General features: G+C 42.6%; 1 protein-coding gene across 2 annotated transcripts in view; it reads left to right on the top strand.

Moving 5' to 3' along the window:
- The window catches only part of sash1b (SAM and SH3 domain containing 1b), a 50,053-nt gene that overhangs the window by 23,200 nt on the left and 12,866 nt on the right, over positions 1-13,987 (top strand). The window contains exon 1 of one of the 2 annotated variants that reach the window (XM_067242825.1): positions 4,788-4,856. The exons of the other annotated variant lie outside the window; for it this stretch is intronic. The gene's annotated coding sequence lies outside the window, so the exon portion shown is untranslated. Of the gene's footprint in view, positions 1-4,787; positions 4,857-13,987 lie in introns of those variants that run through there. 2 annotated transcript variants of the gene reach the window in all.

Raw genomic sequence — 13,987 nt, 5'->3', positions numbered from 1 at the left:
GTCACTTGCTTATCTTGTGAAGACCACCACAAGAAAAATGTGTCCAATTTTGTCTATGTCAATGGTTTAAACCATAAGCCCAGTGGGACTCCTGCAACAGCCTCCACAGGGGGTGTGGAACAGCAGTAACTGGCATGCAGCTGTGAAGGGAATGGAGGTGAGTGACAGGATGCACATTGACAGGGCTGAGGAACACTGTCATGAGGGTGTCCAAGTACAGGGAGACCTGTGCGAGACATGTCGACCGAGGGGAGGCTGAGTATCGACCGAGAAATCGATGCGAAACGCGATGCACGACGCATATTCAATCACTCTGACAGGTCTCCGCCAGAGTGTCGTAGTTCAGGGCTTTAGCTTGTGTGTGTGTGTGATTACAGCCACAGTCAGTTGTCGACTGCTCTATCAGAATTTTTCTCTGGCGTTCACGCCGTGATATGACCTCGTTCTATCAGTGTCAGTTGACGTTATCGATCACTTCCCATGATGCCGTATGGGGATGTGGGCAGTACCAGAGAGACTTTTTTTAACGATGTGTTGTAGTCAAGACCACCTAAACCGAGACCAAGTCATGACTAAGACCAGAGTGTATACCGAAGACCGAGACAAGACAAATTAGAAATTAGTTAAGTTATTGGTTGTGTAGGGGGTGTGAGTCGGTGAAACTCATTCCTCAAGTATATAACAGGCCACCCACATCAACGAAGAGCTAGCTTTTCGTTGGCGTAGCTGTATGTGGTTGCACTTGGCAAGTCAGAGGTGCCATGTTTGAGCCCAGCGAGTGGCGAACATCGGCCCGTAGACCTTGTGATGGAGCGTGGCCACGGCTGTTACAGATGCATTTGAAGCGTGACGTTTTACATCCAATAACAGTAATAATATTAAAAAACAATTAAACAATGCACAGGCAATTTAGTGATATTCCCACAGTTGTGGTATTGACCTGTCTTGAAATAAAATCCAGAGTTCTCTTTGTCCGAGACAAGACAGAGTAAAAATGCGATCGATTCCGAGACAAGACCGAGACCTTCAAATGTGGTCTCGAGACCAGTCTCGAGTAGGCCTACTACAACACTGGTGAAGACTCTGTGTGCGTTGTCTGCTGACTGAGTGGAGTGAGATGCAGCCACATGGCAGCAAAGCAGAAGATTTTCAGCACCTCTGAATTAAACATGCTGGGGACAATTCCTTCCACTGTACCATACCAGGAAATGCACAACCCTCTTTGGCTCCTCCTTGTGGGGAGCTCCACTAAATCAGAATTTTCTTTTAGACCCTGGTAGAGCGTTAATTAGAGGTGCTATCTGCCAGTAAAGTAAAATAATTTAGGTTAATAGATTTAGATTATCATTGGAACACCCCCTCACACACACACAAATAAAGGTTTCTAGCTTGAGACAAAAAACCTTCTGCTCTCTGTGTTGTTAATCTTCTTTAAGGCTTAATCCGGCTCCTTTTCTAAGACTCTTGTAGTCCGTTTGTAATAATGCTTTGTTATAAATTTATGAGTCTTGGGTCACAGGTTTACCCCTCCTGCCTAAAGCAACTGTCTTCGAGCAGAGCTCAGGACAGGCCAATCCACATTACAAAACAAGAAGAATGTTTGCACATTAGAATAATGAGTGGTTGTCTGTATGGGGGAGGTATTTCTATTGGCTGAGACCAGATTGTGCTGAGTGGAGGAGAGGCGGGCAGATAGAGGAAGGCAGTGGATTGAGATGTGAGGAAACGGCGATGGAGTGAGGAGAAAATGAGGGAGGTGTGGGGAGGAGGCCCATAAAGGAGGTGGATAGGAGGAGGGAGAGAACGCTGCAGATGACATGTGAAAAGGCAGGATTAGAGGAGGAGGAGAAAGGGATGAGATCAAGGGAATAGAGAGACGAGTGAAAGGAGATGGAGTGATGAGGAGGAGGGATAGATGAGATATGGAGGGGGTAGGAAAGGGAATGGACAGATGAGGGAAGGAGTGAGATGCCCTCACAAAGGAGAAAAGAAGAGGTAAGAAAAGAAAGAGAAAGGTAAATTGCAGATGATTGAATGGGATGGAGAGATGTGCTTGAAGGGATGGAACGAGGCAATGCGGAGATGAGATGGGGAGGCTGAGGAGGATAAGGAGTGTGTTCATGTAATTCACTCAGGGTCAGGCAAAAGCGATTTTCTATGCAGTGCACTTGTCATTCTCTGACAGCACACTTGACACAAAGTGAACCCTCTCAGGATCGGCATGCCTCATTTGGGACTTGTCAGAACCCACTTAGCACTCAGGCATCCCTGGCTAAGCTCCTTGACAGATTCCCCTGGTCTCTCTGGAAGAATGTCCTGCCTGCTAGCTGGATATCTGGGGTGCATCCCTTTCACTTACCCACTTAAACTGAAATGGTTTAGTCTGATAGTTGAGCTCTGTCAACCTGCCTCATTTGCTCTGCATGTTAAAATATCAGAACAGCTGTAGAATTTACAACCCTGCAACAGCACACGCCTACCTAATTTCTTGTTTAAATATACATCGTCCAGATGCTAGCCCAGTTATTATTAACCATAGCTTTCCCAGTTCTCATCCTAGAGAGTTCCAGAATGCAGTCCAGTGTTGCGTGTTCTGTTCTTAGTTCAACATTCTAGCCCACATTCTAGACCCAGAGTTCCATTCCCAGACAGCTGAAAATTCAAGACCCATTGTTGCGTTCCAATAGCCTGGCTCTTCCCTCCTACGTACTTCCGCTCAATTTTATTTTTGCTTCTGTACATAGGTCTGGCCATGAGGTACGTAATTCAGATTTTTCAGGTTGATTTTCTACCGGCGAATCAGCGAACAGAGGGAGTGGCTGAAAACGATGACGTTGATGTTGTGCGCTAGTTTGTGTTGTAGTTCTGTAATGGCGGCGGAGAAAGATGCCAGCAAAGCCATTCGGTCCGTTGTGGCAACACTGCCGAATATCCAACAGCTAAAGCCGGAACAAGAACAAGTTTTGCTGAGTTTTGTTGGTGGCCATGATGTTGTGGCCATCCTCCCCACGGGGCTCGGGAACAGTTTGATTTTCCAGCTACGGCAGCTAGCTCTGTTACAGTAGTGGTGAAAGAATTGGCTAAGGCGAACGCTAGCGATTGGTTATGGCAGATCAGAGTGGCTCTGGGCAGATCCAATAGTTTTAAACTTCAACAGAGTACCCGCCTACAAGGAAGTCAACGCTTGTCAATGGAGCGAGGCCAGACTCTCTGTACAAATGCAATGTACGAGAGTCTGGTTAGGACCAGGCTAGCGTTCCTATTGATGAAGAAAGTGTTTTGTCCGTCTCTTCATTAACGGAGTGACAGTTCAGTTGAGTTCTGGATTTTAATGAGTTATCAATCTGCAGATTGTGAGAGAGAACCAGATCTCTGACAATAATTGAGAAAAATACCAGGCTTAGGTCTCAATCATGTCTCTCTCAGCTCTGGAGGCCGGAGGACCATCTTTTATGGGGCACAAGAATGTAAACATAGATAGTGACAGTCAGGCAGTAATTACATTACAACAGTCTCAGAGAAAGAGATTCACAGCTCACAGCCCATGACCACTCTCAGGGCAGAGAGAGATCATAGGTGGAGCTCTGCCCGTTGTTGTTGTCGTCATCATCACAAGAGACGTTTACACAGTACTTTCTCCTGACCCCGAACATCTACACAACTTGACAATTAGACACAATCTACTCTTATCAATAGCAAACTCACGTGAGAACATGCTAACTAGTATCCAATGACTAGTTATATTGATTAATTAAAGTTCTATTGATTAGTGAATAATGTAAGTACACAGGAAATCCCAATTTCCTCCACACTAGACAGCTGTACATTGTAGACCCAGTGTTGCGTTCCTCGAAAGACTTGGCTCGAGAGGTCCTCCTAGCTCAGACGGTCGCTGCCAGGCCAGGCAGGCTGATTGACTGGCAGACTACAGACCCCTCATGCATGCCTGGCATCCATGTCCACTGGGTCTAGCTAAAATCTGCACTTAAACTTAATGTCCCATTCACTTTTGTGTATATCCAGATCTCTACCGCAACTGTGTATCCAGGTCTGCTTTCTACCTCAGCTGTGAATCCAGCTCTGCTCTGTCTCCCTATAATATCCCATTTCTCCTCCACGTCTGTGTAATCTGCAGCCTCTGCCATGGATCTGATCATGGCTTTGTTTGCCCAATCTCTACTGTGGAAACGGTAGGGTGAAGATTAGATATCCTTTGCTTCAGATTTGACAAATACATGAGGGATTACTCTTAATCCTACTATGCAGATCTACAATACTGCGAGTCACTGAAGGAGGTCAGATGGAAATCTCAAATATTTATACCCTGCGCTGGTTGATGTCAAAATAACTTGGAGCAAGAGTGGGACACGCTGTCTCCAGCTCCTGGTTTAGTCCCCAGGGAGTGCTTCCCTTATATACATCCACTCGACCAAAGTGTAACCTATTTCCATGTCTATGGCTATCGATAAATCGTCAAATCAATACGTGCCTTGACTGAAGTACAATATCTGATTGATGAGCATTTTAGCTCGAGTTGTCATTTGCTGCCCTCTGTTGGTCATTGATAGTAACTATTTTTGTGCTGTCTGTAGTAAGATATACTTCATGTGATAGGGTTGTGTGCACACAGAGAGAGAGAGAGCGAGAGAGAGAGAATTTATTTGGACCATTAGGCGGTCCTAGTGTTGTTCAGCTGAAGCTGGTGCTGGGAGTCCCTCCCTTCAGCAGGCTGTGGTTGACCCTTCAGCATGCTGTCTGATTCTGAGCTCACTGCAGGTTCCAGAACAGTTGCGAGCAGATGAGTAGACAAGCAGCCAGCGTCTGGGAGACCTCTGACAGACAGATGGCAACTGGTGGTGAGTGTTGAATTGAACACTCTTAACGTTCCTTAACAGGAGTTAAGTGAACTGTTTGTTACTTTGTTTGGGATGTGCTAAGGGAAGACTTATCGTGGATCAATCCGACAGAATGCACCTATGATTTTCTTTCTGATAGTCATGTTGTAGTTGGATGAATTATGTGGATGAGGTTAGAAAGATAGAGAATTTTTCATGTTTGAGTTAGGAAAGTCTTCTTTTGTAGCACTTCCCATGCTTTGTGATGTGACCTGTCAAGCACAGGTCACATGAGAGGGTACTCATGGTACTTAGGCTAAGTGCTGTTTGAGCACACAGCAGTTCTAAAGCCTGCTTGAGTGACTGGCCACTTGGGTCGGTACCTCCAAAGTGGTGAGACTTGCTTGCGAAAACTCGGTGGTGGTTCTTAACTTTCTCCCTTTTGCTAAAGGAGCAGTCATATTTTGAGGTCTTGTCTAGCACAAGCTATTTTTGCTGGGCTGTCTACTGCATTACTTTAGAAACAAGTGTTCCATATTTAGGAAGAGAGCTGAAACATCGTCCATGTTTGCTTAATAAATAATCACGCCTCACATAATGACTATGAAATGTGTTTTCTCATGTTGGAATTTACCTATAATTGGATGTATCCGTACAGCACTGTATAAACAATAAAGGAGGAATCAGGGCAACAGTGAGACTGAGCCTGGTCGTAGAGCAATGTGGTCAGTGCAAGGTCTCTTTCCCAGGAGAGGCTACTGATGCCTGGGAGAACAATGTGGGACAGACGAGCAGACTTTCCTGTTGTTGTCGGGAGTAAGGTGACACCACGGTGTCCTTCTCAGCACCCACCCCCTCCTCCTCAGACCTGACACGTTCAGTGTTTTGTGTGTGTGTGTGCCGGGAGGGGGGGTTGGTTTAAAGATGGAGAGCGCTTTAGGCAGATCAAAGCATGTCTTTGATTGTGTCTCCCATCACCTCCAATTTGGACTGCCGTTGGAGTGCGAACGTTTAAAAAACAAATGAACTACACTTACCACTTGTTTTTAAAATGTAACAGGCATGCCATGTCTATCAAGCTCTCGGGGCGATGCGATATCATGTGGTCGTATTCACAATAGGCTGTTTATCTGGCTCAGTGTGCTGCGAGGGTCTGGAAGAGGCTCAACACTGTCTGTCTCTCTCTCTGTTTCTCTGGACCCTAGCCTCATTTTTGCGAAAGAGAAAAGCAGCCGGATATCAGGCCGTGGTTGACCCTAGGGCATGTCATTTAGCAAATGAATGGCCTGGTTTTCCGGACAGTTGAGCCAGTTACAGAGTATCATACCACGAGACAAGTGAGCCCACAGTGTTACTTCTCACAGCACAAGACTGTTTGGGGGCACATTTGCATACGGAGATGGAGACCATATAGAGAGGGAATGGTATAAAAACACACAAATCGTTCTTATTGTGGGGATCTCTTGTGGAGAGCCTGTTACGTGTGCACAGAGGCTGCCATAGTTGAAATACAACTCACCATCTGAGGATGATAATGCTAGCTACCCCATTAAAGAAAACAAAACAAACCTTGTCATGTAGTATAATATCATGTAAAAATGACTTATCTTAAGGGGGTTATTTACATTTCCAAACGTCAACAATGTTTTGTAAATTATTCAACCATAGTATAAGTTTTTGCTTCCAACTTGCCAGACAATGTAATGTGACATACGCTACATTCCAATGTTGATAAAGTATTCATCAACATTGAGTTGCCTGTTTTCAGTGCATTTGAGTAGTACATTACGGGTGGGAATCTTTTGGTACCTCACGATTCGATTTGAATTGATTCTTGGGGTCACAATTCGAACCAGTTGCTTAGGGTGAGAATTTCTGCAGAAACTGTCAGAAACCGTCTCAGGGAAGGTCGAGGATTAGCTCGAAGGTTAGCTAACCCTGACCGTAACTGACTGGTTTTCGGACCACCCCCGGACCACCCCAATACAGTAAAACTGCACATTTTAGAATGGCCTTTTATTGTGGCCAGCCTAAGGCACACCTGTGCAATAATCATGCTGTCTAATCAGCATCTTGATATGCCACAACTGAGGTGGGTGGATTTTCTCAGCAAAGGAGAAGTGCTCACTAACACAGATTTAGACAGATTTGTGAACAATATTTGAGAGAAATAGGCCTTTTGTGTACATAGAAAAAGTCTTACATCATTGAGTCAGCTCATGAAAAATGGGGGCAAAAACAAAAGTGTTGCGTGTATCATTTTGTTCAGATCAATTCACAAATTTATGTGAATCGATTTTTTAATAACAAAAAATCGATTCACATAAATTTGTGAATTGATCTGAATCGCCAGCAGACTGAATCGCGATTCAAATGTGAATCGATTTTTTCCCCCACCCCTAATGTAAAACAGTACATTTTCTCTGCTCTTTTAGTGTCACTAAACATCCTTCTCTCAGTCGCACAAGATTTCCCACCAAGGTTTATAAAAGCACAAAGGCACATATCAACTGTCTGGTTACCATGTAGGTTAAAGTAGAAACAATGTGGTTGGCCGTTTGTCTACACTATATGCATGCTTTCTGACACATTATGAAACTGTGAACTTCGGTGTGTTGTCTGTGATGTTTGTTTATGAAAAAAATAATCTTTCAGACGCTGATGAGGTGCATTGACCTGGCATAAAACGAGTGATTCAGTAGACCATGTCTTGTTTAGAATGTAAAGTCCTTAAAAAAAGAGGATCTGCAAAGGTCATTGGTCCTAATCAGCCTCAGTAAACATTTAATCTGGACATCAGACCGGTCTGTTCAGGATGCTATTCCAGGTAGCGGGTTTAGTGAAAGCTTTGAGTTGGTTAACCCTGAAAAGTGGCATAGCCTACTTTGGGTTTCCCGTTCCAGAAAGAGAGGTAACGAAACCTTTTTGTTAAGTTTCCATGGTAACTTACTCCGTGAAACTAACCTGCTCGCTAGCAGGTTTTCCATGCCAAACTCTGCGTTTCTACCTATCCCCTCCCACTTTCTGAGCCTGATAGCATTGGCAGACATGGGATATCCTTTCTTGGTTCAGCCGACCGATCTCGAACAAAATTTAATTGGGTGTGCTCAAGCCTTCGGCGAGAGCACAACCTTTGTTCTCTCACATATATATTTATTATTTTTATTATTTATTTTCGCCCCCCTAAGGATCAGTCAATATTTGGACTACATACACAACGGCGGTGTCAAAAGGTTCGTCTTGGTAGCGATTGCGTTGGTTGTATTTTTATTTACGTTCCGTTGCATGGTTTAAGTAGAAATTGCGTTTTTGTGGTGAAAAGTGAAGCTAACGGTGGCTAATTTGCTAGCCACAGTCACTGACGTTACTAACGTCACTACGTCACTAACGTCACGAAAACACGCGTGACTACCTGTAGCAGAACATTCGTTTCACATCTGTTAACTTGGGGGATAGCTAGGCTAACTATAGCTTTACTGCAAGGCAGCTGCAGGAACGCCACAAGCAAAGAGGCCAGGGTGATAACTATTTACTCATTTTACTTTGTGATGTGAAACACAATTATGAAATGTAATGTACAATATTAGCTGATATTATTAAGAAAGTAGGCCCACATCTACTTTTGGAAACGGTAGTCTACTATTTCACTGAAGCATTAGCATCATGACATTAGCCTCTGTTGCCCGGGCAACACATACTACAGTGTCTATGATGCATCTGTTTTCAATCTTTAAAATAAACATTCCTCACAAATACATTTTCGTTGTAGGATTTATTATGACATTACATTACAAGTAAACGATTTGTGGGTGAAATTATCATTACCTTTGGTTTCAAACCAGTGTTGCTCACTGCAACGCTGTAGCCGACGCGAGACACTACAAAAACATCTACACAGCTGTAGGAAGTCAAACGGCGACAGAACATGTTCGGCACTCCCCTTACTTAAATCAAAAGTCTATCTAACTACTAACCTGAACTTCATTGCCACAGCCTAAACGTTGTCAATCTGTTCATGAAAATAATTAATTTCAGCCTAAACCGTACAACGGAACGTTACATCCAATTCAACCAACGCAATCGCTACCAAGACGAACACAGCAGTAGTCTAGTAGTACTGTACCGCAGTAGTACAATTTACCGGGGCAGCTTCTCCACACAGGGCTATATCGCATTTTGCGTTGTTACTGACAATGATCGCTACCAGTGAGCTTTTTATGAATGAGCGATTTTCCACTAAATAAATGTCAAGCTTATTTACGTTTTGGGGGGCATATTTTCAGTTAGCAGATGGGACTGTCTGAATCGCGATTCCATCTTCTACTGCCGGGTAACGTCGTAGAATAATCTTCAAAGGGGGTTCTTTATGAATGCAATGAGTAGGCTACATGCCTGAAAATATCACGAGAAGGGAAAAACTTAAAATGACGTTTAAGTCATAGAGATTAGGTCCATTTTTACACCGGTCTGCCAAATTTATTCGTTTTGATTCAACGATGAGGCTGCCTCTTGCAGGGGAAATGAGAAGACATTTATTTCATTCTACACTTCACTCGTATTTTCAGTTGTAAATGAGCAGCAAAAAAATATGCTTTTAAATCTATTTAATCTTTATAAATAATAAGTATGCATTTTCATATAAAATATACAGAAATCAGTGGTAAAAATGTCATTCAAAAACGGACCCCTGTGCAACCGACGCAAGCAAGCACACCCTACAATTTCCCCAGAAATTGTACCCTCTCTAGTTTGCTTAGTTATACGCCGGGAGAGGATTTTAAGACTGCGATTCGATGTGCTTTAATTCCCTGATGAATACTGAGGTTAACATTACCGTTTCCCGTCACAATCTGTAATTTATTTTAGCAACATTCTCAGCTCTTAGGCCTACATCACTGATGTTACTCGCCGTGGACGTGCACTCAGAACTAACCAAATGCTTTTTGGCACTGAAATAAAGACAAATAATTGAAATTGTATTTGGTCTAAGTCTTCATTGCCTACAAATAGAAATCTAACAATGAGTATGTTTATCGGCTATTCCTACAATTTACATGATTCACCTGTGACCATATAGCCTACCGTCCTGTAACTGGTGTTTCAGCAAATCTATTTCAAGATTGTAGGGGGTCAATATTGACCAAACAACTGAAACTAATTCCCCTATGGTTTGAAGGAAGATGGGAAACTGAAGTGTATTAACACTAACCAAATAATGTCAAAACCAATGGAATTACAGTTATTTGACACTATGGGTTAAATCAGAGCAAGAATGGTCAAAGTAAGATAATCATTTATCATATTGCAAATGAATGAAATCAGTGAAGGTTAACTCTTACCTACTCTACCATGATTATTGTAAACCAGAGATAAAAAGCAAGAGGTGAGGAAGAAGGAGTAGGACAAGCCAGAGCTGAGGAGAAAGTCTCAGGAGATCAAGAATCCACAGATGCTTCACAATTCCTTTTATACCCAATAACAACTAATCACACCACAATCTTGACCCTTACTTATCAACATATGACTAGCAATGCTACAGTAAGTTACACAATGATGTGTGAGAGCCATCAAGTTGAGACTCCATCCAGTAACTCCAAATTGTACCATATGACAGGTGGGGGCAGGTTGATAGCCTTACAAGATCAGCCTTTATTCTTCTGCCCTAAGTACACCATCTCTTGGTCAAAATAGAAATTCAGCAAATTCAACAATTAATATTCATATAGGCTATTGTTCCTACAATTACCTGTGACCATGCATCCTCCTGTAACTGGTGTTCGAGTAAATCTTTTTCAAGCATAGCCTTTATTATTCTACACTAAGTAGGCCTACACCATCTCTTGGTCAGTTTTTGGATGACTTCGTCATCTTAATCATCATCTCATTTATTTGTAACTGGGAAAATCATTCTGCTGGGGGAATCTGCTACTACAAGTTGAAATAGGCACCAATTGATATTTACTTTGTATCATGTCGAATATGATTAAAACCAAGGTGACGTGGAGGCTACAATCATAAGCGTATAGCCTAAGCAAAATATGTCTTACCTGTTCGTAGTATGTTTTATATTTAATATAACATTGAACATGCTATTTTATTAAGTCCACCACTTTTTCTCCTGTAGCCCAATACTAACGGACAGTGGGGTTAAATGTTCGATGTATGGACTGGCTATTACATTCAAATGTATGCATTGACTTGGCAGTTTGTCTCCCACGCCAGTTATACGCTGCTACAGCCGTGTTGTTGTTTTTCCGGAATATGTGCTCAGATTGACCATAACACGAAATAAAACTTGTATCTGAAGTGTGGTTTAAGTAGGACAACGTTTTTTGTCGCCGGGTGCCATGGTGGATCCTAGTATTGGAGCTCCATTGACGTTGGCTTTTAATAGTTCTTAAGCCCGCGTTTAACTCAGAGTTGACGTACTCCAAGTTGAGTTAACAAATTCAAATCAGCTTTGTGGTGTGATTGGTTGTTCTTGGGTATAAATTGAATTGTGAAGCATTGTTCTGTGGATACTTGATCTCTTGAGACCTTCTCCTCAGCTCCGGCTTGTCCTACTCCTCCTTCCTCACCTCTTGCTTTCTATCTGTGGTTTGCAATAGTCATGGTAGAGTAGCTAAAAGTTAACCTTTATTTGTAATTGATTTAATTCATTTGCAATATGATTACATTATTATTTTATTTAACCTTACTTTGACCATTCTTGCTCTGATTTAACCCAGAGTCAAATAACTAATTCCATTGGTATTGGCATTATTTGGTTAATGTTAATACACTGTTCAGTTTCCCATCTTCCTTCAAACCATAGGGGAATTTGTTTTGGTTGTTTGGCCAATATTGACCCCCTACAATCTTGAAATACATTTGCTGGAACACCAGTTACAGGACGGTACATGGTCACAGGCAAACCTTACAGGACTCTGAAATCCAGAACAAAGAGACTAACAAGCAGTTTCTACCCGCAGGCCGTCAGGATGGTGAACAGCTCCCCCACAAGCCACTTCCCCATTTCCCCCCTCCCCCCCACTACATACACAGACACACACATACTGAACCATGACTTGCGATATTTGCAACAACGCACTTTAACACTCAGGAAACTGTAATTTCATTGATGTGCGTTTTTAATTTATTTTATTCTGACTGGATATTTATATATTTTTGTCTTTTTAGTGTTTTTATTGTAATTATGTGGAAGGAGGACATTGCACTATAAGAATTTCATTGTACGGACTAACTTTGTTAAGCCTACATGACACAGGGCTCTCAAATTTTGAAGATAGGCAAGAGTGACATTCTCTATATATATTCTCTCATAAAAATTCATTGCTTTTTAACTGACATATTTGAAAGACAGCAATGATTAATGCATCCATGGCCAGGATATAATTATATGATTTTGAAGTGACCTATATCGACTATGCAATAAAGTTACATTTATTTAGTGCTAATAACATTATTAAGCCTATTTGGAGAGAGATGTTTATAATGTGGCAATATGTCAGTCACCATGTGATAACGAAAATATGACCTAGTCCATATGGCCTAGACTACTCGTTCTGAGCATTATCTGGGAAACATTGTCTAACAGCAGTCAAGTTGTCATTGTTTGTGTCAAACTAGTTTTGAATTAGTTGTAACATTAAAACAGGAGATCATGATACTCTGTGCTCAAAGTGATGCTCGAGCTCAGGTGGTTTGCTCTGTGAGTGAACGAAACTTTCCAGGATATGCTTTTTTTTCATTTGGTTGTTGCGTTAAATATTACCCAGATACAATAGTGCTATTTTCTGATGGGCTATTGTGTAGCCCCTTTCTTTTTTTTGATTGGCTGATAAGTGGCAGGCTCGACTAAGAACGCGCTTGATTCCTGCCGGTTCCATAGTGAGAGCGGCGCGGTCAGAGAAGTTTCGGTTGGGCGCTGCGGCATATTAAATATAAATAGTTTTTCTGCGTGATAAATACAATGTGTGGCGGGAGTGCGTGACAAAAGACCGAAATGAGTGACTGTTACGCTCAATGCGTGACACTTGAGAGCCCTGATGACAATAAATATCTTGAACAGTCGAATCATGTAAATTATCGGAACAATAGCCAATAAAAATACTCATTGTTGTATTTCTATTTGTAGGCAATGAAGAAGACCAAATACAATTTCAATGATTTGTCTTTATTTCAGTGCCAAAAGGCATTTGGTCGGTTCTGAGTGCACGTCCACGGTGTGTAACATTGGCGATGTAAGGGCTGAGAATGTTGCTAAAATAAATTACGGAGTGTGACGGTAAACGGTAACGTTAACCTAGGTATTCACCAGGGAATTAAAGCACATCGAATCGCAGTCTTAAAATCCTCTCCCGGCGTATAACTAAGCGAATTAAATTTTGTTCAAGATCCATCGACTGAACCAGGAAAGTACATCCCATATCTGCCAACTGTATCAGAAAGTGGGAGGGGATAGGTAGAAACGAAGAGTTTGTCATGAAAAAAGCTGCTAGCGAGCAGGTTAGGTTCACAGAGTAAGTTACCATGGACACTGACCAAAGGTTTTCGTTACCCTGTCTTTCTGGAACGGAACACCCGGAGTAAGCCACTTTTCAGGGTTAAACAACTCAAAGTTTTCACTAAACTCGCTACCTGGAATACCCCCCAGGTTACGATCAATCTTGGTGTTTATTTTATTTTGTTTGGGTCACAATGCAGCGTTGAGAAATCCTCAGCAAAAATCCTCCCCCAAAAAACATTTTTAGTGCCCGTTTTCCTCGGCCAACACAACAAAGGACACTCGTCAACAGGCAGCACAATTGTAGGAAGTCTCTGAGAAGGTCACACCTAAGTCTAGGGTCCTGTCCAGGGAAAGGCTCTGGAGGGCCACGGTGATTTACAGCGAGCGCTGGGCACTGAGGTCATCAAGAGCTGCAGCTGCGTCACACAGCGGCTCTTAAGGGATCAGGGGGCACGGCTGAGTAGGCCTGAGGAGTGTGTGAGAGTCATTTGGAGAGGAGGTGGGGGGGGTGGAAGATGTGTATACACACACATGCACGCACATACACACACTGTACAAACACAGACAAACACATGCCTACACACTTGATGGGAACAGTACAACCAGTTCTGTCACTAGACCTCTTCCAGATAGCTGGATCAGT

The sequence above is a fragment of the Osmerus mordax genome, chromosome 9, assembly GCF_038355195.1.
Source record: "Osmerus mordax isolate fOsmMor3 chromosome 9, fOsmMor3.pri, whole genome shotgun sequence".
Lineage (NCBI taxonomy): Eukaryota > Metazoa > Chordata > Actinopteri > Osmeriformes > Osmeridae > Osmerus > Osmerus mordax.
This window is presented reverse-complemented; position numbering and strand designations above follow the sequence as displayed.